This window comes from Littorina saxatilis, linkage group LG7 (assembly GCF_037325665.1).
Source record: "Littorina saxatilis isolate snail1 linkage group LG7, US_GU_Lsax_2.0, whole genome shotgun sequence".
In the NCBI taxonomy this organism is placed as follows: Eukaryota; Metazoa; Mollusca; class Gastropoda; order Littorinimorpha; family Littorinidae; genus Littorina; species Littorina saxatilis.
This window is the reverse complement of record NC_090251.1, coordinates 17536324-17559576: the sequence shown is the minus strand read 5'-3', so window position 1 is coordinate 17559576 and position 23253 is coordinate 17536324. Positions and strand designations below refer to the sequence as shown.

At 39.9% G+C, this 23253-nt stretch overlaps 1 protein-coding gene across 1 annotated transcript in view; it reads right to left on the bottom strand.

Annotated features, from left to right (window-relative positions):
* The window catches only part of LOC138970137 (phospholipid-transporting ATPase ABCA3-like), a 184847-nt gene that overhangs the window by 85289 nt on the left and 76305 nt on the right, over nt 1-23253 (bottom strand). The window lies entirely within an intron of this gene.

The following is a 23253-nucleotide window of genomic DNA, read 5'->3' as shown; positions in this document are numbered from 1 at the left end:
ACGTATATTAATGTGTGTGCATGCGTGAACGCGTGCATTCGTTTGCTTGACTAACTGACAATGTCAATCACGCTTTTAGAAGAGAACCGCTGATTTCAACGTGGTATGGCTTTTACGCGGTCTTATGAGCCTTCTGTAAGACGGGCAGCGTTCGGCCTGTAACAAAACAGACCATCCAATAAACACCAGCGAAGATTTCATTGACGCGGCGGTCAAGTGTTTTGAGTGGAGTGGGCGGAGCGTTGGGTTTATCACATGACCATTTGGGCCAATGGATGAATGTATTTAGTATGTGCGCTACTTTACTGGCGGACCACGAAGCTCGAAGAAGGTGTCAACTTGATTTCTTCATGCAATAAATCGTTGGCAGAAAAAAATGTTGCCCTTGGTGGAACGGGAGCCGCTCAGAAGAGGCGTGATAGAACTTGTGCGCGGTTCATGCATACACAACAATCATTTTTCTTTCAAGGTTTTATTTAACACTATGTGTTCGTAAAAACCGTTGCTCAACAACAAAAATAAATTAATTAATATTTTTCATCCTATACATGCCGCTACAGAAGCACACAGGGAGAGGTAGACGCGGCGAGTCGTGTCGTCTGTGAGGTAACGATCGTGTCAAATCATAGTATCTGTTAACGACGCGCCGAACCAAGGTCAGGGGGTGGAGACAGGGGTAAAGAAGAAAAAATATGTGTATTCAGATTCATTCTTCTTTCAGTTGATCAGCTTACTTGACTTCTATTTCCCGAAAGTTTGTTTTGTTTTGTGCGCAAAATTATCGATTGTTGTCGTTGTGGTATAGTTGGTTGTCGATATTTTTTCTTCTCAACATCACTGGCTTGATTTGTTTAATGATATATGTAGCAGGCAGCACACGTCTGTTTCAGAAATCGTTTGAACGTCTGAATTCTGTTATGATACAACAATATAGATGATATACAACTTTTACATGAGAGAAGAAAGTCAAACATTATCTACCTAGAACATGTTGTCTTGTTAAGTTAGCATGCGTATTTTGTGTTCTATGCTATTCCTACTCATGCAGATGTCGAGTGCATTTGAGGTAGAAAAATAACAACAACCGGCAGTTTTGTCGCGACATTTCTCGCAATAATGTTTTGGTAAAGTTTACTTCCTCGTCCGGATTTTCATATGTAATTTTCCATGATGTTCGACCTGCAGCCGACTGCGAATTACTCTTAAATGTTTTGAAAGTTGCAACGCAAGTAAGCGTTTCTATCTTTCCATGAACTTTTGTTGTTGTAGTATATCATTATGACATATCTGGGCCCCGGCCGAGATTCGAACCCGCGACCCTAGGATCACAAGTCCACAACCTGAGCTACCCGGGCTCCCTTGAAGCCAATCGGTGTGTTTGAATCTTTAGTCCGATCGTGCAATCAAACCTGTCCAATGAAAGCTTGTCCACCACTTTGTCTATAACGACCACACGAAATATATATATATATATATATATATATTTTTTAACATATTGTAAAGTTTTGACTAAATGTTTTAACTTAGATGGGGAATCGTGACTAGGGTTGTGGTGTAGGGCCTACGTAGTACGTGTCTGTGGGTCTGTGGGTCTGTGTGTATGTATGTGTAGAGCCATTCAGAGAAAACTACTGGACTACTGGAGGATACGTTTCTTTGATGACGTAATATCTGGCATTTTGTACAAGTTTTGGTGGCACTGTCACACCCTCATATTTGGATTCATTTGATTAAAATTCTGTAAAAGTAACTTTCGACAAAATCCGGACAACAGGATTGCATTTCAGGATTAAAGCTTGCAAATTATTTTTTGAGTTTGGCCATTAAAAGTCAGAAAATTGTATTTAAAAATAAAATGTGATGAATCGATCCAAAAAGATGTAATCTTATTCTTGATCATTTTCTGATTCCATAAACAAATCTATGTGTATCGATTGAACACTGGATTTCCCTTCTTTGAGCTATGTGACGTCAGAGGCCGACAAAACGTCTGTTTAGGCGGCCAGCCGAGACTACAAAATAGTGCATGTTTGTGTGCGTTCAATCATAAAAACTACAAGAAATTCTACCCAGATACATACATTTTATTTGTATTTTTTTACCAAAATATGACAATTTACACATATCTCGACAGTCGTTCACCTCGACCGCTAGCGCGGTCTCGGAGGAACACTGACTGTTTCGATCTGTGTAAAATGTCCTATTTTGGTCAAAAATACATACAACGTTTAATGTCCTGTTTGGATTAAAACAAGCTCGAAAAAAAATTAATATACAATAGAAAAAGCACAATTTCATAAGAAGCGCTTTACACTACTGCGCTATACTGGCTTTCTGTGGCGTGAACGCGATAGCGGTCGCCGTCAGGTATGAAATCGACACAGGTATTGAGTTTTGTCTTCGTATTGTCTTTCATAATGTGAGTTCGAAGGGTTGACTGAATGTATTAATTTCGTCTACGCGACATGTTTTAAGATATTGCTTACTTGTCAACTGCGATCACATGTCTAAACGGACTGCGGCTGCCAGTTTCGGCCCAAACTAACGTTCACAACATGTCTTTCACAACCTTTAAAATCATGTTTGTTTTAAATTTATTTTTTTTAATTACATTGTACTATCTCTACATCACCAATACATAACATTCATACACTACCATCTCGCTATACCGACTGCTAAACGTATCAGACGGACGGGACGGCTCTCAGTTAGCCGAATGCAATCACGTTGTCTTCTGCGCTTGAGTGCACCCCATACACACCTCTTGACATACTCTTGACATACTCTTGAAAGCGATAAGACACCACCCGAGTAGCCAACGGCGGCTTTCTTTAAAGGACCAGACCACGCTGTTTTAAAGGTTATTAGAACCACTAACCGATGACTGAAGGTTAGAGAAATGCACCTAAAGATTCCAAAAATGTAAAGAAATTCACCGATTCGTAGCTTAATCATTGTGATTTAATTAAAAACGTTCCGCCAAATTCGTCTGCTAAACGAGACTTCGAAATGGCCGCCAGTAGACGAGAACCGGCTGTGACGTCACTTAGTGTTTGGAAACCGAAAGTTACAGCTTACGCTCAAGTGGGCGTTTGCCTAAATCGAGCATCAACAGCACGCCGAAGGAATGCGCACGGCTGCTGATAGCTATGAAGTATAGAAAAAAGGTTCAGGCATCAGTTGTCACCTTTTTCCGATGGGCTTACAACTTCTGCAGCAAGACTGATTAACTGGAAACGGCCAACACGATGTTGTGTGTTTCGCGACACTTTCTTCCAATGCGAACGCAGTTAAGCCGGCAAGAAAACCTGGCACACACAAAACAGCTGTTGCCTAACGCAGTTCCAGTTCCGACAATTGTTGACCACTCACAGGAGGTCAGAAACCGGATACCAATGTCATCAGAACGATCTGCTTTCACTAAACGCAGACGAAAGGAAGTGAGTACATGTATACTGAATGTGTTCTGTAAGGGATAGGGGTTCAGTGTCACTGGGCGTTTTTGTCAGACTGACAGTATTTGTAGTGGAATGGCATCTGTTCCTAATTTTAAGCACATGTGTTAAGATTACAGATTAAAACATATATATCTGTTACTACATGTCCGTCCCCATGCACCCACCTTAAAGTTCCCTCTCTCTCTCCCTCTTTTACACTCACCTGGGTAATCGATGAGTCTCAGGTTTAATCAGTGTCCGTCCATATACACATAGACATTCACACAAACGTTGTTATAGTTGTTATCTAATTCAGTGTTGTATTAAATAGATAAAGAAATCGTTAATACAGCAAGCTTGCATGAATAATTTGCTGTTGTCCTTTTTTTCAGATCAGGTTCTGTAATACAGTAATTATAATTAATACAAGTACAAATTCATGTTTGCAGTCATACTCATAGTGTGTGAGTGTGTGTGTGTGTGTGTGTGTGTGTGTGTGTGTGTGTGTGTGTGTGTGTGTGTGTGTGTGTGTGTGTGTGTGAAAAGCACTTTGATACTTAAAACATCTGTGTTATTTGATTTTATTACAAAACTGCAGTCAGAATATTAAGCAGACCTATTCCAACAATACATTTTGATCAGCAGTAAATGTAATGTCAAATTATGAACAACAATCATGTGAGCAGATATATCTAACAGAAACAAATAGTCTAGCAAAATAATACAACCAAGTACATGTGTGGACATCATCATCCACATAAAAAAATTGATTGTAGGAAGAGCACTCTGTGTTATTACCACTGCTTCAGTCAAACTGCCAGTTCAACTTTATCTCTGTGGGTTGTTTTTTTCTCTCAGAGTAACATGGGGAAAAAAAACCTTTAAAAAACTTGCATGCTACAGAGCTGGATTGTTTCTAGTGATCATGCAGCATGATTTATCCGCATAGAAAACTACTGAAACACCTAAACAGAAATAACAATGTCTACAGAAAAAACCCACTGTTTGATTGCTGTCTGTAGTACTCCTCTTGCTAACAGTGGCATTAAAATAATTAAAACTAAGCTATGCTCTCTTGGGGGGGAAAAAGTGCTCTAATACTTTTTGTGTCTACATAGGCAAAACAAAACTATGCAATGTTTCAGATTTCCTGACCCACCCTATGTTTTTCCTCCTTATCCTGGACTATTTTGGACTCTTACAAAAATGTAGGCTACTTCAAAAATGACAAATTTTAATTTTGCAGGCTTACAAGGAAATTGACTCTTCTCTTACAACCAGAATACACCATGATTTCAAGCAAATAAAAAACTACATGCACCTGAGAAAAAAAAACTTTAATTCAAGAAGTTAGACCTCCTAACCCCAGCTTTTCAATTCAATTCAATACGTTGTTGATGTTGATTATGGAGCTTAACGTCCTCCCAGGTAACTAGGGACCTATATTGGGGCATGATTTTTTATACAATGTTAAAAGTGTAGGGTGTAATGGGGGGGAGGGGGACTGGAGGGTGACGGGGTGTAGTCGCTAATAAATTTAAAGGTGCGTTTATTATCTAATATACCAGACATTTTGTTTTGGCTGGTGTACAGAATAACATCACATAAAATCGCACTCGTAAAACATACAAAACACATAAAATGTACACATCAGTACACACATAACCCAAACCACACATATCCATACCAGCACCATCACACACATATCCACATACATACTCTAGTTTGTACATTATAAAAATAAATACATTATGATTAATATCATTACTAGTCAACTTAAATTAAGGCTCAAAATAGGTCTTAAGATGGATGTTATTTAGTGTAATGAAGAGATTGGATGGATTGGATTGGATTGGATTGGATAAGATTTACAGTCCAGTGAGGTTACCCTCATGGAAATTCGGGCTGCTTTCTCCCCGGGGAAAGCGAGCTGCCATACATACGGCGCTACCCATATTTTTTTGTTTTTCCTGCATGCGTGTATTCATGTTTCCTGAGACTTAATGCCGTGTGAGATGGAATTTTTTTTACTTTATTCCAAGTCCCACGGGTATTTGATGGACATTTTTATCTATGCCTATACAATTTTGCCAGGAAAGACCCTTTTGTCAATCGTGGGATCTTTAACGTGCACACCCCAATGTAATGAAGAGATTATAAAAACCAAAAAAAAGCTATGAGAAAGAAAGTATGAAAGAATGATGCCCTTTCTCCGGTGAAAGTTCTGCTGATTGTGGTAACTTTTTTTTCTGTCTAAAACAGGCATCAGTTAACTGAACGAGCTGTTTGAGGGGGTGGTGATCCTAACACTGGCCTATGGCAACACTGGCCTATGGCAGCTACAACAAAGCTCTGCATACACAGCAAGACTACAATGCAACAGTGCCCAGACTTTGACTGCTACAGGCTGCTTTCCCATGCAAAGTACAAATGCAAGTGTCCATAAACCAGGGTTTAATACAAAGTCATGTAGTATGTGAGTGAGTTCTGATGAAAAAGTGATTGTGTTGTAATATTGGTTATTACTGAGTGTTGATGTTACAATGATTACATTATAAAAACAACAACAGAACAATGTGAAGAGCAAACTTCTTCTGTGGGCATGCAAGTGAGTTAATCTTGTGTGTGTGTGTGTGAAACTATATGTGACTGAGTGTTACAAATTTAAATGACAACAGTTTTCTTGATAGCCTTTAAAAACAACAACAAATACATACATTTAACAATCAAACAAATATAGGCACCTCAAAAAAAGTTGTATGTACACCTTCGTGGCTGGTGATGCATTCTTGCTCCCCTGCAAGTTTTCATTCTACAATGTACCTCAGGCTAGCTTCCTCTCTCTCTCAAATCTGCCCCTCCCACACAATACAACAGGTACAGTGGCCACTCTGACACCAGTCTCTGAAATAATCAAGAACAGTTAAAACTGCGATGAGCTGTTGTTCTTTTACTCGTGAATGCAATGCATGAACACTTAAACAATATCCCACTTATTCGCGAGTGTGTTGACAAGGCGAGAGTGAAAAAATAGCACAGACTCGAAAGCAGACGATAAGTTCAGCACAGAGAGCGGGCGTGTTTACCTTTGATCGCTGAGACAAACAGTGTCGCAATTTTCATCGTCACTGTTTCACTACTGCTGGAAGTGGCCTCCACCCTCATCTTTCATGCTTGATTCGAGGAGAGAAACCGGTAGTTCGAACATGTACGGTTCAATTTCGTCTGCAGTTACGCTTGTTGTCATGTTGGTAAACAACCATCTCCACACGGTGTGACGTCACGGATAATTTATTCATAAGCCAGTCTCGCGAAGATCACGCGGCACAATGGCGGGTCGTTTTGGAGAAGAAATCCGTCGCTTCGGTCACAAAATTCGTCGGATTACGGCCTTAGAAGATTCCGAAGTAAACCAAACATTGTTGAAGACGGTAAGAAAGTGGTTTTCTAACTAACTGCAAACATCGGGAAGTGTTCGGTCGCGCAGGAACACGATTCGAAGCGTTTTTGACGCTAAAACAGCGTGGTCTGGTCCTTTAATTGCGATAACAACTCGGGTAGACAGTTTCAAACTGTCGTTAAAGACAGGTCCAACTACACTTACTTTTAAGATGTTACATTATGGAGGTCAAAATGGCCAATTTTCTGTAGTTTTTTTTGGAACAATCTATCCTGTTATTGTATTAAAAAAAGAAGCTTTAATTTTTCGGCACTATATTTGATTATGATGGACTCAGTGGAACTCATTCTGATAAGCATCGCTCCACGGCTATTGCCAGTTGTCTCTCTGACCGGACGCTACAGTCCTACGCGAATCTATTAAAACAAGAATACAGAGTTATCTCCCATATGTTTTTCGCGAGCACTGATCTAAATTTGAGGTCAGTGTTCGCGAGACGAAAATGATTGCAGATTGGCCGACTTCGACAGTGATCTCCGTTCTGTTCTTCACAGTTATGATAAAGACATCGCTCTAAGGTCAAAACAAGTGGAAATTTTGGGACTGCTTCCGGAAGGAGACCGTAATATATGGTTTCATCGCTGTCAACTGCTTACAGAAAAAAATCGTCTGCTCCAGCTAGCGCCGAAACCAAACGGTTGATTATCACGTGACACTTTTGCCATATTTAGAGTTGTTTCCACAGTAAATACAGCCGCGAAAAATAGCTCGCTTGAAACTGTCTTACATTTCAATTCCTTCGTAATTTTAAAATGACAAAACACCATGAAAAATCATTATCGACGATCGCGAATCTGCTTATATCAATAATACATTACAAAAAACTCTAAATATGCACACACACACACACAAATCGGTTTCCTTGCCAGACAAGGAATCTCAAGGCATCCTGTCAGGGAGAGAATGACCTGAACTCCTTTTGACCTGAGTTCAAGATGAGTGGAACTGTCCTAACATTCTCAGAGAATTATTTTCAAAGTTTATGTTTGTTTTAAACATTAATATGTGAAAACAGAATTAAGGTAGGTGATCAGCGATGCTGTCAAAACTACTCACATTACGTCATATATGGCTGGTTTTTAGTGTTGATATTTTTGTTTCGAGCGACAGATTGACTGATTTGTTTCATATCGCTTAACCGGTATTTATTGTGGTTTTTTTTAAACATTTTTTATTAGGTGTTTTTTGTGTTTGTTGTTGTTGTTGTTGTTGTAAGCACGCTGCTGGATTACACACACACACACATACACACACGGCTGAGTCTGCAGGTGACCCGTCTGCAGTTTTACTAGATATTGCTCGTCGTCGGCGTGTGCTCTTTCAGTAGATATTTTTGTCTTTCTTTGCATCCACATTGTGACACAGTGAAGCCGTCCACGCTGGGTGGTGGGGGTGGTTTGGACTCGATAGATAAAATATTACGATTTTTAGCATAAAGAAAACAAATCCGAATTTTTGAGCGATGGGACAATAAAATAATGAAAAGAATTAAATAAATCTAATTGATCCCTTGACTTTGGGGTAGCGCAACTCTGTTGCTACTAGCTTTCTTCTGGGAGAATGCGACCCGAATTTCCCAGCGACGGGAAAATACATTAATGACAAAAACATCTTATAGATCCCTTGACTTCGGGGTATCGCGACTTTGTTGCTGCTAGCTTTTCTCTGCGAGGAAGCGCCCGAATTTCCCAGCGATGGGACAATAAAGTAATGAGAGAAAAAAAATCTAATATATCCCTTGACTTTGGGGTAGTGCGACTCGGTTGCTGATAGCTTTTCACTGGGAGGAAGCGACCCGAATTTCCCAGCGAATAGACAATAAAGTAATGAAAAACAACAATCTAATATATCCCTTGACTTTGAGGTAGCGTGTCTCTGTTGCTGCTAGCTTTCCACAGGGAGGAAACGCCCCGAATTTCCCAGTGATTGGACAATGAAGTAAAGAAGAAACAAGTCGCGTAAGGCGAATATACAATATTTAGTCAAGTAGCTGTCGAACTCACAGAATGAAACTGAACGCAATGCCATTTTTCAGCAAGACCGTATACTCGTAGCATCGTCACTCCACCGCTCATGGCAAAGGCAGTGAAATTGACAAGAAGAGCGGGGTAGTAGTTGCGCTAAGAAGGATAGCACGCTTTTCTGTACCTCTCTTTGTTTTAACTTTCTGAGCGTGTTTTTAATCCAAACATATCATATCTATATGTTTTTGGAATCAGGAACCGACAAGGAATAAGATGAAATTGTTTTTAAATTGATTTGGACAATTTAATTTTGATAATAATGTTTATATATTTAATTTTCAGAGCTTGTTTTTAATCCGAATATAACATATTTATATGTTTTTGGAATCAGCAAATGATGGAGAATAAGATAAACGTAAATTTGGATCGTTTTATAAATTTTTATTTTTTTTTACAATTTTCCGATTTTTAATGACCAAAGTCATTAATTAATTTTTAAGCCACCAAGCTGAAATGCAATACCGAACCCCGGGCTTCGTCGAAGATTACTTGACCAAAATTTGAACCAATTTGGTTGAAAAATGAGGGCGTGACAGTGCCGCCTCAACTTTCACGAAAAGCCGGATATGACGTCATCAAAGAAATTTATCAAAAAAATGAAAAAAATGTTCGGGGATTTCATACCCAGGAACTCTCATGTCAAATTTCATAAAGATCGGTCCAGTAGTTTAGTCTGAATCGCTCTACACACACACACACACACACACACACACACGCACGCACGCACATACACCACGACCCTCGTTTCGATTCCCCCTCGATGTTAAAATATTTAGTCAAAACTTGACTAAATATAAAAACATCTGATAGATCCCCTGATTTGGAGGAAGCGCGACTTTGTTCCTGCTAGCCTTCCATTGGGGGGAATTGACCCGAATATCCCAGCGATGGGACAAAAAAGTAATGAAATAAGAATCAAAACATTTAATAGATCCCTTGACTTAATTTGGAGATGACAAGAAAATATCGGGCGTATTTACGTGATTTGTAAATCGCGGGGCGATTGTTTTACATTTTTACGAATCACGGGTTAACACGCTCGCATAATACGTCTTCTATGCTATTCCTTCTGATTCTTTCTTTATTTGGTGTTTAACGTCGTTTTCAACCACGAAGGTTATATCGCGACGGGATTCCTTCTGATGCAGGTGTCGATCGCATTTACGATCAAAAACAGGAGTTTTTGCGTCAATTACTAAGGGCATTATGCCAAAAAGCGCTGTATGTCAGCAAGGACTTGTTAGTTTGCTTTGAAACTTTCCGAATATTTTGCCTACATACTACATGTAAGCTACTACGGGTAGTACATAGACAAATTGAACGAAATGACATAGGAATTAATGCCTTAATTTGGGTGCGTAATTTGTCGCAATAATTTGTTGCCGAAGGATTTTAATAGATATGCGCGGAGCGGAATGTATATGGCCTTTCTGATTCCTTATTGAAAACATTTAATAGATCCCTTGACTTTGGAGATGACAAGAAAATATCCGGCGCATTTACGTGATTTGTAAATCGCGGGGCGATTGTTTTACATTTTTACAAATCACGGATTCACACGCTCGCATATTTTGTGTTCTATGCTATTCCTTCTGATGCAGGTGTCGATCGTATGTGCGGTCAAAAACGGGAGTTTTTTGCGTTAATTACGAGGGGCATTATGCGAAAAAGCGCTGTATGTCAGCAAGGACTTGTTAGTTTGCTTTGAAACTTTCCGACTATTTTGACTACATACTACATGTACTACGGGTAGTAGCATAGACAAATTGAACAAAATGACATGGGAATTAATGCCTTAATTCGGGTGCGTAATTTGTCGCAATACTTTGTTGGTGAAGTTTGTTTAATTCAACTGGTAAAAGTAGCACAAATGGTAAACATTATTTAGTGTGTGTTATTCATGTGTTATTTTTGTAAAAGAGTAATTCATTCAGTGTTCACAACAGGTGTTTTAAAAATGTGTTTAAAAGTGGAATGTTTACAGTATATACAACAACTTATTCGGAACGATAACCTCGATAAGATCAAACGAATTATGTATTGTTTGCTTGTCATGTGGGTAATTTTTACACGTAACAAACAACAAACAAACCACAAGGTAGTCCACATCGTATGGCCCAGAGAGGTAATAAAAGCTCGGAAAAAATCAGACACTCAGCGAGCTACTTCTGTTCTCCGACAGGGCCTATTTCTCCCACATGAAAGTTAGCTGCAACAGAGTCGCGCTACCCCAAAGTCAAGGAATATATTAGATTTTTCTCTCTCATTACTTTATTGTCCCATCCCAAGGTAGTCCACATCTTATGGCCCAGAGAGGTAATAAAATCTCGGGAAAAAAATCAGACAGTCAGCGAGCTACTTCTGTTCCCTGACATATGGCCCATCATGGCCTATTGCCTATTTTCGCGGATAGGTGTGATATTGTGAGAGACGGACTGAATGACACTTGACTTAAAGTGTGAAGCGACTAGAACACCAAAAGCGTTTCTGCTTCAAGACAGGCCTTCGCACTTAGGCTGTGTCTGTGACGAGCTGGAAACATAAGTTAAATCAAAGCGTGAAATGTGTTCGATGTATTTTTGATTTCTTCAACATTAATTTTGTTTAAATTGCAGTTTGGGTATAACCGTGGTCCCTCTTATATACTGATAATGGTAATAGTAATCATAAACAAGTCGCGTAAGGCGAAAATACAATATTTAGTCAAGTAGCTGTCGAACTCACAGAATGAAACTAAACGCAATGCCATTTTTCAGCAAGACCGTATACTCGTAGCATCGTCAGTCCACCGCTCATGGCAAAGGCAGTGAAATTGACAAGAAGAGCGGGGTAGTAGTTGCGCTAAGAAAGATAGCACGCTTTTCTGTACCTCTCTTTGTTTTAACTTTCTGAGCGTGTTTTTAATCCAAACATATCATATCTATATGTTTTTGGAATCAGGAACCGACAAGGAATAAGATGAAAGTATTTTTAATTTGATTTGGACAATTTAATTTTGATAATAATTTTTATATATTTATTTTTCAGAGCTTGTTTTTAATCCGAATATAACATATTTATATGTTTTTGGAATCAGCAAATGATGGAAAATAAGATGAACGTTAATTTGGATCGTTTTATACATTTTTATTTTTTTTTACAATTTTCCGATTTTTAATGACCAAAGTCATTAATTAATTTTTAAGCCACCAAGCTGAAATGCAATACCGAAGTCCGGGCTTCGTCGAAGATTACTTGACCAAAATGTCAACCAATTTGGTTGAAAAATGAGGGCGTGACAGTGCCGCCTCAACTTTCACAAAAAGCCGGATATGACGTCATCAAAGACATTTATAAAAAAAAATGAAAAAAATGTTCGGGGATTTCATACCCAGGAACTCTCATGTCAAATTTCATAAAGATCGGTCCAGTAGTTTAGTCTGAATCGCTCTACACACACACACACATGCACACACGCACATACACCACGACCCTCGTTTCGATTCCCCCTCGATGTTAAAATATTTAGTCAAAACTTGACTAAATATAAAAAGATAAAACAATAATAAAGTTTTGTTATGTATTGCAAATCCTGACATGGTTCTGGGCGTTTCACAAAATTAATGTGTTAACAAAATTACAAAGCAATGTACATAATGAACATTTTAAAACAAAACCATTTTCTCCCTATAAAAATCAACTAGTACTGTGGCATCAGCATTAACAGGGAAAACAAATCTGAAAATTATTAAAAGCACAATCACCTACAAGATGCACATTATAATACATTATTTATCCAGAATCTATCATAATATTGATTGTTTGTTATTATGTGTTTGCGGCTGCCAGTTTCGGTCAAACTAACGTTCAAAACCTGTCTTTCACAACCTTTAAACTCATGTTTGTTTTGAATTTATTTTTTTTAATGACATTGTACTATCTCTACATCACCAATAAATAAAATTCATACACTACCATCTCGTTATACCGACTGCTAAACGTACCAGGCGGGCGGGACGGCTCTGAGTTAGCCGAATGCAATCACGTTGTCTTCTGCGCTTGAGCGCACCCCATACACACCTCTTGACATACTCTTGAAAGCGATAAGACACCACCCGAGTAGCCAACGGCGGCTTTCTTTAATTGCGATAACAACTCGTTTCAAACTGTCGTTAAAGACAGGTCCAACTACACTTACTTGTAAGATGTTACATTATGGAGGTCAAAATGGCCAATTTTCTGTAGTTTTCGGGGGAGAAATCTATCCTGTTACTGTATTAAAAAAGAAGCTTAAATTTGTCAGCACATTATTTTATTTTAGTACCAGTTCAGTGCCTCATATGGCTTTTTGACCAATCAGGACGGATTCTAGGTGACCCTCTAAATGTTATAACGTTCAAGCAGGGACCCTTTTTGTTTATCAAGCAAAACATTGACAAGACAAAGTACAAATTTAAATCAACAATACCAACGTGATTTATTCTAAAGAATGACACTTCAAATGCTGCGAGATAATACTCTCTTTATCTAAAAAAAAAAGTACAGAAAAGCTAGTTTTGTCGGTGGGTGCTTCACGGAATAGCAAAGCACCGCCCATCCTCTGAGTGTGCAATGCCGACCCGCTCACTTGGAATCTAAATGATCAAAGTTCGAAAAAATCTAGTGAAATTGCGTCACTCGCTTTACATCAAATGTATCTTTACAGCATTTCCCATCGTCTGGAGTCGGTTCTAAATATCTATCTCTCTCTCTCTCTCTCTCTCTCTCTCTCTCTCTCTCTCTCTTTTTCTCTCCTCTCTTTTTCTCTCCTCTCTCTCTCTCTCCCCCTCTCTCTCTCTCCCTCTCTCCCTCTCTCTCCCCCTCTCTCTTTTTCTCTCTCTCCCCTCTCTCTCACTATTCTCTTTCTTTCTCTCTTTCTATCATCATCATCATCATCATCATCATCATCATCATCATCATCATCATCATCATCATCATCATCATTTTTCTTTTCTTTTCTTGCTCCTCTTACAGTATCACGGTAAATGTTCCCAAATAGATCCTAGTTACCTCAGAGGACGTTAATCCCCAAAGTCAGCCAGTCAGTCAGTCATTAAAGGCAAAAGCGAGGTAACGCACAACTGGGTCCGACCAGTAAAGCCGTCGCTGCCTGTGTGACAACCACCATAAAAATCTACCACAGCGGGAAACTTTCAAGTTAAGTATTTTCAACCATCATGTGCCCGCATTCAACTTTACAATCAAAGGATGTCTGTTGAGATAATCGAATGGATCAAAACTTTGAAACCTGCGCGCATATTCTAAGCCGACTAACACATAATTGTTAAGGACATCATAAAATGGTTCTCGGTGAAAACTTGACCGAGGGCCATTTTACGACGTCCTTGACTCGAGTGTGTGACGTATACTCTTATGCTCTGCTTCTTGGGCAAGGTAAAGAACACCGAAAATATTTCAATGCCGTTCTCGAGCTACGCTGACTTTTACAAAGGGTACAGCTGACACGGCTTACGTAATCTGGTTTCCTGGTCATTTGTGTGAAAAATCTGTCCGACAAAGAAGAAGAAGAAGAAGTGCGCGCAGAGAGAGAGAGAGAGAGAGAGAGAGAGAGAGAGAGAGAGAGAGAGAGAGACAGAGAGACAGAGACAGAGACAGACAGACAGACAGACAGACAGACAGACAGACAGACAGACAGACTTTCCGCACTCGTTAAAATGTCAGTCGATACTGGAATGAATGTTGAAACATTGTAAACCTAAAAAAAATAAAAAAAAAATAATATTAAAATTAAACATTCATACGAGTTACTATCTGTGACAAGAACGCATAAGAAGTATAGCAACTAAATATTAATCCGCTTACCCATTGCTCCTCTTCGCACCTCGGCCTGTGAGTCGTCCTTTTCCTGAGTACTTGCACACAAGTTTTGCGTATGCATACTTCAGTTCGTCTGGAAAGGGCTGTTTTGAATTCTTGTTCGCAAGTTGAACAGCACGACTGTATTTGACCACGTACACCAAATCGTTCTTTCTGGAAAAGTCTGCCAGCCGTTCAGTAAGATCATTCCAACTTCTGAATGTTTTCCCCAACTGTCATTTGTGCCATTTCTCAGCGATTGATCAACGGTGTGGTTATTATGGATGTAGTAAGTGTCGAATTGTGAGAATGCACAGTTCTGTCCGCCAAGTGGTTTTAAACACTGCGCGTATTTGCACCAAGTAATAACGTGTCACATCAAAATAGTTCTTTACCTGTCAGATAGTTTAGCGCCAAAAACATGAACCAATGATAGCCCATGGATTAGTAAGTCATATGATGTTGGGGCGGGGCCAATGAACTAATGTCAACACAGTAAGTATCAACCAATGTTTGGCTCCGCCCCCACATCACGTGGACTGGGTGGCCGAGTGGTAACGCACTTGCGCTCGGAAGCGAGAGGTTGCGAGTTCGACCCTGGGTCAGGGCGTTAGCAATTTTCTCCCCCCTTTCCTAACCTAGGTGGTGGGTTCAAGTGCTAGTCTTTCGGATGAGACGAAAAACCGAGGTCCCTTCGTGTACACTACATTGGGGTGTGCACGTTAAAGATCCCACGATTGACAAAAGGGTCTTTCCTGGCAAAATTGTATAGGCATAGATAAAACAATGTCCACCAAAATACCCGTGTGACTTGGAATAATAGGCCGTGAAAAGTAGGATATGCGCCGAAATGGCTGCGATCTGCTGGTCGATGTGAATGCATGATGTATTGTGTAAAAAATTCCATCTCACACGGCATAAATAGATTCCTGCGCCTTGAGTCCGAGTCTGGAGATACGCGCGCGATAGAAGACTTCATATATATAATCACGTGACCCATAAACCCATCGCCTGTAATTAGATCATACTATTACCGCTTCAGTTCTGAGACATCCTGCTTGCTGGCGCGCGCGCAGAGAAAAAAATTCCCTCTTTATCTTCGCTTCTGATGCTCATCCTATTGTTGTTGGCACTCGGGTTTGTTTGTTTGTTTGCTTAACGCCCAGCCGACCACGAAGGGCCATATCAGGGCGGTGCTGCTTTTGACATATAACGTGCGCCACACACAAGACAGAAGTCGCAGCACAGGCTTCATGTCTCACCCAGTCACATTATTCTGACACCTGACCAACCAGTCCTAGCACTAACCCCATAATGCCAGACGCCAGGCGGAGCAGCCACTAGATTGCCAATTTTAAAGTCTTAGGTATGACCTGGCCGGGATTCGAACCCACGACCTCCCGATCACGGGGTCGGACGCCTTACCACGAGGATTGGAACTCGGGTAACAGGGAGCGAAGGGCAGTGCCCCACCTAGTGATCGAGTGCCACAACCCAGACTTTTCCCTTAATATATACATAGGTTTTAAACTCCTGCTTCCGGATTATACAAAACACATTAAAACATGTATTAAACAATGGCGACTGGACGTGAGAGGAAACAATAAAGAGACCAAAAAGCAATGTACTCACGTTAAAATGACGAACACGGAACGAATAACAGCGACGTTTCGACCTAAGGGTCTTCTTCAGGCACAAAAACACAAAAATACACACACAAAAAAGAAGAAGAAAGACGATAGAACAAATGAAGAGAAGAATAACTGACAAAACAACTGCACTGCACAAACCAACAAATGACAAAGACACAACACTTCGAATTAACCTAAAATAAATCTCATAACAAAATAATTGTAATCTTTTTTTTTTTACAGGAATGTATATGTTTCTGTGTTTGTTTTTGTTTTAATACAAAAAAAACCGTGATCAAATAATCAGAACTCTTTCAAAATATTCTGAATAAAATATATTAAATGCAATAACTTTTTTTTTTTTTTAATTCAAATAAATGTTTTAGTTTGACTGCATTTGAATAGAAACTGAATTCTGATGAAAGCAGTTACTGTAAAGTCATTTGAAGTCACATGATAAAAATCACATGGTTTAGTTGAGCAGACCAAAAAGTGCAGAGCTAAAATATGTGTATGAATCTGTGTGAAAATCCAGTCCGTTTGTCCACAGGGATGCTAGGAAGCAGTCAAATGGGGTCGCTCAATCTGCTCAAATCCAGTCAAATGGGGTCGCACGGGCCGACAAATGGGGACGTCCCCGTTTGTCGGAAGCGTCCCCATTTGACTGCTCTCCAGTGACAATCGTCCCCATTTGTCGGTAAAACCACCTACACACACACACACACACACACACACACACACGCACGCACGCACGCACACACACATACACAAACACACACATACACAAACACACACACACACACACTCGCGCGCGTGCCGCACGTCACGTAAATACGTACATATAAATGTAAACACCAAAGCAAGCAGATTTGCACACATCATCAAAAAAGCCCCAAATTTGTTTGCCCATTCAAAAAACAAAAAAGCAAACAAAACCCAGATAAATATTCTTTCTTCTACAAGAAAACGGCATCTCCCAGTAGGCAGTAGGCATACAGACAGCTAGCCAGACAGACAGTCCTGATGATAGAATAGCATATATATTTAACACTTTCTATCAGTGGATAGCATCAAAGTGGTGAAATCTGCATGTTATTCGGCAAAAACGAAATGTTCCAGCTCTGAGGTGTTTGATCGGCAAGAATGTTCTAGCTCTAAGCAAATGTTGAAAATGTTCCGGCTCAGAGCAAATGTGACCGGGTGTATCTTATTCTGCTTTTAAAGCAAATGTTTAAAAAACAAAAAATTAATAAAGAAAGTAATAAAGAAATATTGAGTTCAAATAAGTTGCCGATAGGTCAGTTTACATTTTGGGTCCAATTGATTCAAAAAGTTTTTTTCCCATTACCTTTTTGATTGTATGTTGTCTCAGCTATATAAAGTTAAAGTGATATTTCGGGTTTTTGTTTGTTTGTTTTTAGCTAAATGCAAGTAATGGAATATGGAATATGTGAGATGTGGAAACAGCACAAAACGAGAAGACAGCATCATCAAAGCATACTTACATTGTCAAAAAGAACACCAAGGAGACACTTTGAAGTGTACAGCCGTTTCCTTTGTCAAAATGAAGCCAACAACGTTTTGATTATCAAGTGAAACCAGACGAAAGGGTAGAACATGTGTATATTGATGCTGAGGGTTGCATAACTGAGAAAAAAATGTACATCTGAAAATGAATGGTTCACAACCATGTTCTCTACATACAGAACAACATTATTTGAGTGAAGTGTTGGTTAGTATCCTATCAAAGAGCTTTCGATTTTGAAACAAACAGGTGATGCTGATGCGTGTGTCAAGTTTTTGAGAAATAACTACTGCGATTCATTTGCACTTGACATCATTTCTTTCAAACTCTTCTAAACTGTGCGATGGCATAATCTGGAGTTCAAATTAACTATGAGGTACACATCTGATGTGAACAAATCTCTGCCCTATGGTTATAAGCTCTTCCATGGGATGTGTTTGTATTTCATGGGTGGATACAAACACACTAACAATTATAATACAGATGTCTGTTAAAGGCACTGTAAGCATCCCGTAAACCATCACATATACTGTCAGGCTTTTACACACAGTACAAACAGCATTTCATTTCTTCTTCTGCGTTCGTGGGCTGAAACTCCCATGTACACTCGTGTTTTTACGTGTATGACCGTTTTTACCCCGCCATTTAGGCAGCCACACGCCGCTTTCGGAGGAAGCATGCTGGGTATTTTCGTGTTTCCATAACCCACCGAACTCTGACATGGATAATAATAATAATAATAATAAAGTGTATTTATATTGCGCCTATCCCTTACAAAAAACAAAAATATTTGGCTCTAAGCGCATTACAACATGTGTAGGGACTTGGTACAATCAAGTCTGACAAATACAATAACACAATATACAAGTACAGTCGGTCTCTTGGGTAAAAATGGGAAAAGCAGCTTCGACATTTAAACACTGCCACTAAAAAATCCTCTAACAATGCATACTGCTTTACAATATGCATTTATGTATAAATATAGTTAAAGAACATCGAGTTAATAGGAATTAGAAAAGGTTCTTATGATAAAACTATCTAGCGAACGACGAAGAAGAAGAAGAATAAAACTATCAATGTCAATGTATAACAAGTCATTCAACGTAAATGGCCAAAGAACAACAACAAAGCAATAATAATAAAACAGTTATACTCAATGGCTAATAACGAGGCAGAACTAAATAGTATCGACACAAGATTAAAACAAAACATATTCCTGGAGACACAGGATCTTTTCCGTGCGCACTTGGTCTTGTGGTTGCGTGTACACACGAAGGGGGATAAGTCACTAGCAGGTCTGCACACAAGTTGACCTGGGAGATCGGAAAAATCTCCACTCTTAACCCACCAGGCGGCCGCGGCCGGGATTCGAACCCTCGACCTTCCGATTACGAGGCCGACGTCTTACCACCCCGCCACAGCGCCCGTCAGCATTTCATTTAAACACTCACCGCTTGAGAACATTCTAGGTGCCCTCCGTAAAGAGCAAGCAATTTTCAAAGAATTTATTTTTGCGTGGTTTATCTTACCTCTGAGCCATCGGGAACCGGTGTAATCCAGTTTCCTTTTTTTCCACAATTTAGCCGCCAGGTTGTGATTTCTATACGAATCTCTGTAAGCTTATCTGCTATAGCATGTTACTGTGTACCTCTTAATCTGAACTGAAACATTGAAATGGCTGCGAACTAGATTTCAAAAGTTAGGTCAGTAGCGCAAACAAAAAACCACCGTCCGATTGTCTGCTAGGCAATGCGCAAAATTAATTCTTTGAAAATTGCTAGCTCTTTACGTAGAGCCCCTAGGATGTTCCCGTTCGGTGAGCATTCAAATGGAAGGGTGTTTGTACTGTGTGTAAAAGCCTGACAGTATCTGTGATGGTTTACGGGAGGCTTACTGTGCCTTTAAGCTGCGATGGTACATGGTGACGTCATCAATTTTGCATGCCCTGACGTTCACATGTTGCAACGTTTTCACAGACAGAAAAAGCTGAGTGCCAAAAACCAGAGCTAATGTTGTTGAACGTTGACAATTTCTGACAAATCGTACAAACGGTGTGTAGATGATACAAAGATGGTGCAGGGATTCGGTTCAAACTTTGGGGAGGTTGACTTTTACGGTCATGTACGTATGTACGGTTTGGATTATCTGCTAGCGTAAGTAGACAATTTGAAAATATAAAATGCATCCGGCGGCCGTAATTGATACACGTATTTTGCTAATATCTACTTCCTCTAGCAGAGAATCAAAATTACACATACATACACGGTGACATGTATGTGACCCTCCACCACGAAATGAGTCGTATGTCACCTTTGCATGATTTTCATATTTTTACATTTTCCTAAAGAGGTTTGTATGCTCTATCCAGTGGTGAAACCCGTTTTAGAAAAGAGCGAAAACTGTTTGAGTTATATTATAAGCCTGTGACTAAGGTGAACCTTTGTGTACACTACATTGGGGTGTGCACGTTAAAGATCCCACGATTGACAAAAGGGTCTTTCCTGGCAAAATTGTATAGGCATAGATAAAAATGTCCATCAAATACCCGTGGGACTTGGAATAAAGTAAAAAAAAAAATTCCATCTCACACGGCATTAAGTCTCAGGAAACATGAATACACGCATGCAGGAAAAAAAAAATATGGGTAGCGCCGTATGTATGGCAGCTCGCTTTCCCCGGGGAGAAAGCAGCCCGAATTTCCATGAGGGTAACCTCACTGGACTGTAAATCTTATCCAATCCAATCCAATCCAAAACCTCACACTGTTACCGGACACTCCCCGGACTTATTTTAAGCCTAGCGCAGAACCGCGCGAGGTGACATGCGACTCATTTCGTGGTGGTGGGTCACATATTTATATAATGTAAACCAACTGTTGCGGTGATACCCTCCTCACTGCCAGGTTCGAATAAATAACAGTATGTACCTTGATCGGGAAAAGCTAAACACTTCATCATTTATAAACGACTGCCACGTGTTTGATCAATTCAAATACGGTAAGCATCATTCTAAACGGTACCAAAATCAAGAGTACTGGTCAAGAAACAAATAGACACGAAGCAATAACTGTGTCCGCGGTACCTAACAGCTTCATTTATCTCCACCTTAAACAGGGCTTGCTTAATGCATGCATTTTGCATGCAGATGTTTACATTTGGTACTGAACGAAATATTTCAAATTAAGACTAAGAGGATGCAACATACTACAAAGAATTCTTGGAAATTACTCTAAAACACCAATGCAGTACCTTAAAAGTCAAGGAATACCTCATTACGCAAGATATTAAATGTTCTGTGTTGATTTTTCGTTTACATCTGTCATATGAGCATTCGATAAAAAATGCTCAGAGCCGGAACATTTCAACATTTGCTCAGAGCTAGAACATTGTGCTGATCAAACACCTCAGAGCTGGAACATTTCGTTTTTGCCGCATAACATGCAGATTTCACCACTTTGATGCCATCCACTGATAGGAAGTGTTAAATATATGCTATTCTATCACCAGGAGTACATATTTCATCTAAGGGCCTTGTATTGTCCGTTTTGCGAATTGCGTCAGAGCTGGAACAAACCTAAGCTCCGCCCATTTTGCTATTCCTCAGAACTGGCACATCGATTAAACGAGTTAATTAATTTTGAGAGAAATCTAGAAGCAATCTGAAAAATGTTTTGACGCCAAAACATTGCTTTTGCATTGACCCAGCTCCCCATGAGGGTTTGGGTGGTCTGTGCTAGTCTGTATATCGAGCATAACCACGAAATTGCATACAAATCTCCACTTTTTGACACAAATGATCAATTATTGCGATCCATATTTTTTGTAGCATCTATGTGCCTACATTTGGCAATACCCAATGCATTTGTGAACGTTGCAAACCAAAAAGTATAGTGGAACTCTGCCTTAGACACCTACAGTTGTGATCGATCTGAGCCGACTACGAAAAAGTGGCCCCTCAGAGCTGGATCACTACCGCCTCAGAGCTTTTCACGCATGGAACGTCTCCCACACCGTGGAAACAGACAGAGAGATAGATAAAGAGACATAGAGAGACACTGTGAGAGACAGAAACAGACAGAGATTGAGAGAGACAGAGGGTTTACACAGAGAGATATATATGGAACGCCAAAAGGCCCACAGTATCGAGACTGAGTCTCGATACTGGGAGTATCGAGACTTAAAGTCTCGATACTCCGAGTATCGAGACTCGTTCATTTCATTGGTCTTCCCTCGATACTGCGAGTATCGAGTATGGAAATGAACCAATCCGTGGTATCGAGTATGGTTGCTATGCCGCCCTAGTTCAGTATCGAGTGTCTACAAAACGATTGGTTAAATTCTGATCTCGAGTGTGAACAGCACCCTGGTGCGCCAAAAGGCCCACAGTATCGAGACTGAGTATCGATACTCAAAGTCTCGATACTCAAAGTCTCGATACTCCGAGTATCGAGACTCGTTCATTTCATTGGTCTTCCCTCGATACTGCGAGTATCGAGACTTTGAGTATCGATACTCTGTAATTTCATTGGTCGGACTCGAAATTCAAGAGTATCGATACTGCGCATCCCGGAACTGTTGCTATGCCAATCGATCTGCTCAAGAACGTAACAAGACAAGCGATTGGTTCAGTACTTGAACTCCTAAAGGAACTGGTAAATTAAAAAGTATAACCAGAAAACTGTTGGTTTTTTTTACTGAATCGTGGCGGACTGTGTTGTGCGATAAATGACTGAGAGACTCAGTGAAGTGTATTCAGTGTTATAGAATAAATTATGTTTGGGTAATACTGATGCCATAGAAAATACTCGATGATCTGTCGCGCACGCAAACACACACAGGAAATAAAAGAAATAACCTTGCCGGCAAAGCATGAACTAACCTTATTCCACTGAAGGCAATAAAAGCAGAAAAATTGGTTTCACTTTTTAATTTACCAGTTCCTTTTGGAGTTCAAGTACTGAACCAATCGCTTGTCTTGTTACGTTCTTGATCAGATCGATTGGCATAGCAACCAGTATCGAGATGCGCAGTAGCGATACTCTTGAAATTCGAGTCCGACCAATGAAATTACAGAGTATCGATACTCAAAGTCTCGATACTCGCAGTATCGAGGGAAGACCAATGAAATGAACGAGTCTCGATACTCGGAGTATCGAGACTTTGAGTATCGAGACTTTGAGTATCGATACTCAGTCTCGATACTGTGGGCCTTTTGGCGCACCAGGGTGCTGTTCACACTCGAGATCAGAATTTAACCAATCGTTTTGTAGACACTCGATACTGAACTAGGGCGGCATAGCAACCATACTCGATACCACGGATTGGTTCATTTCCATACTCGA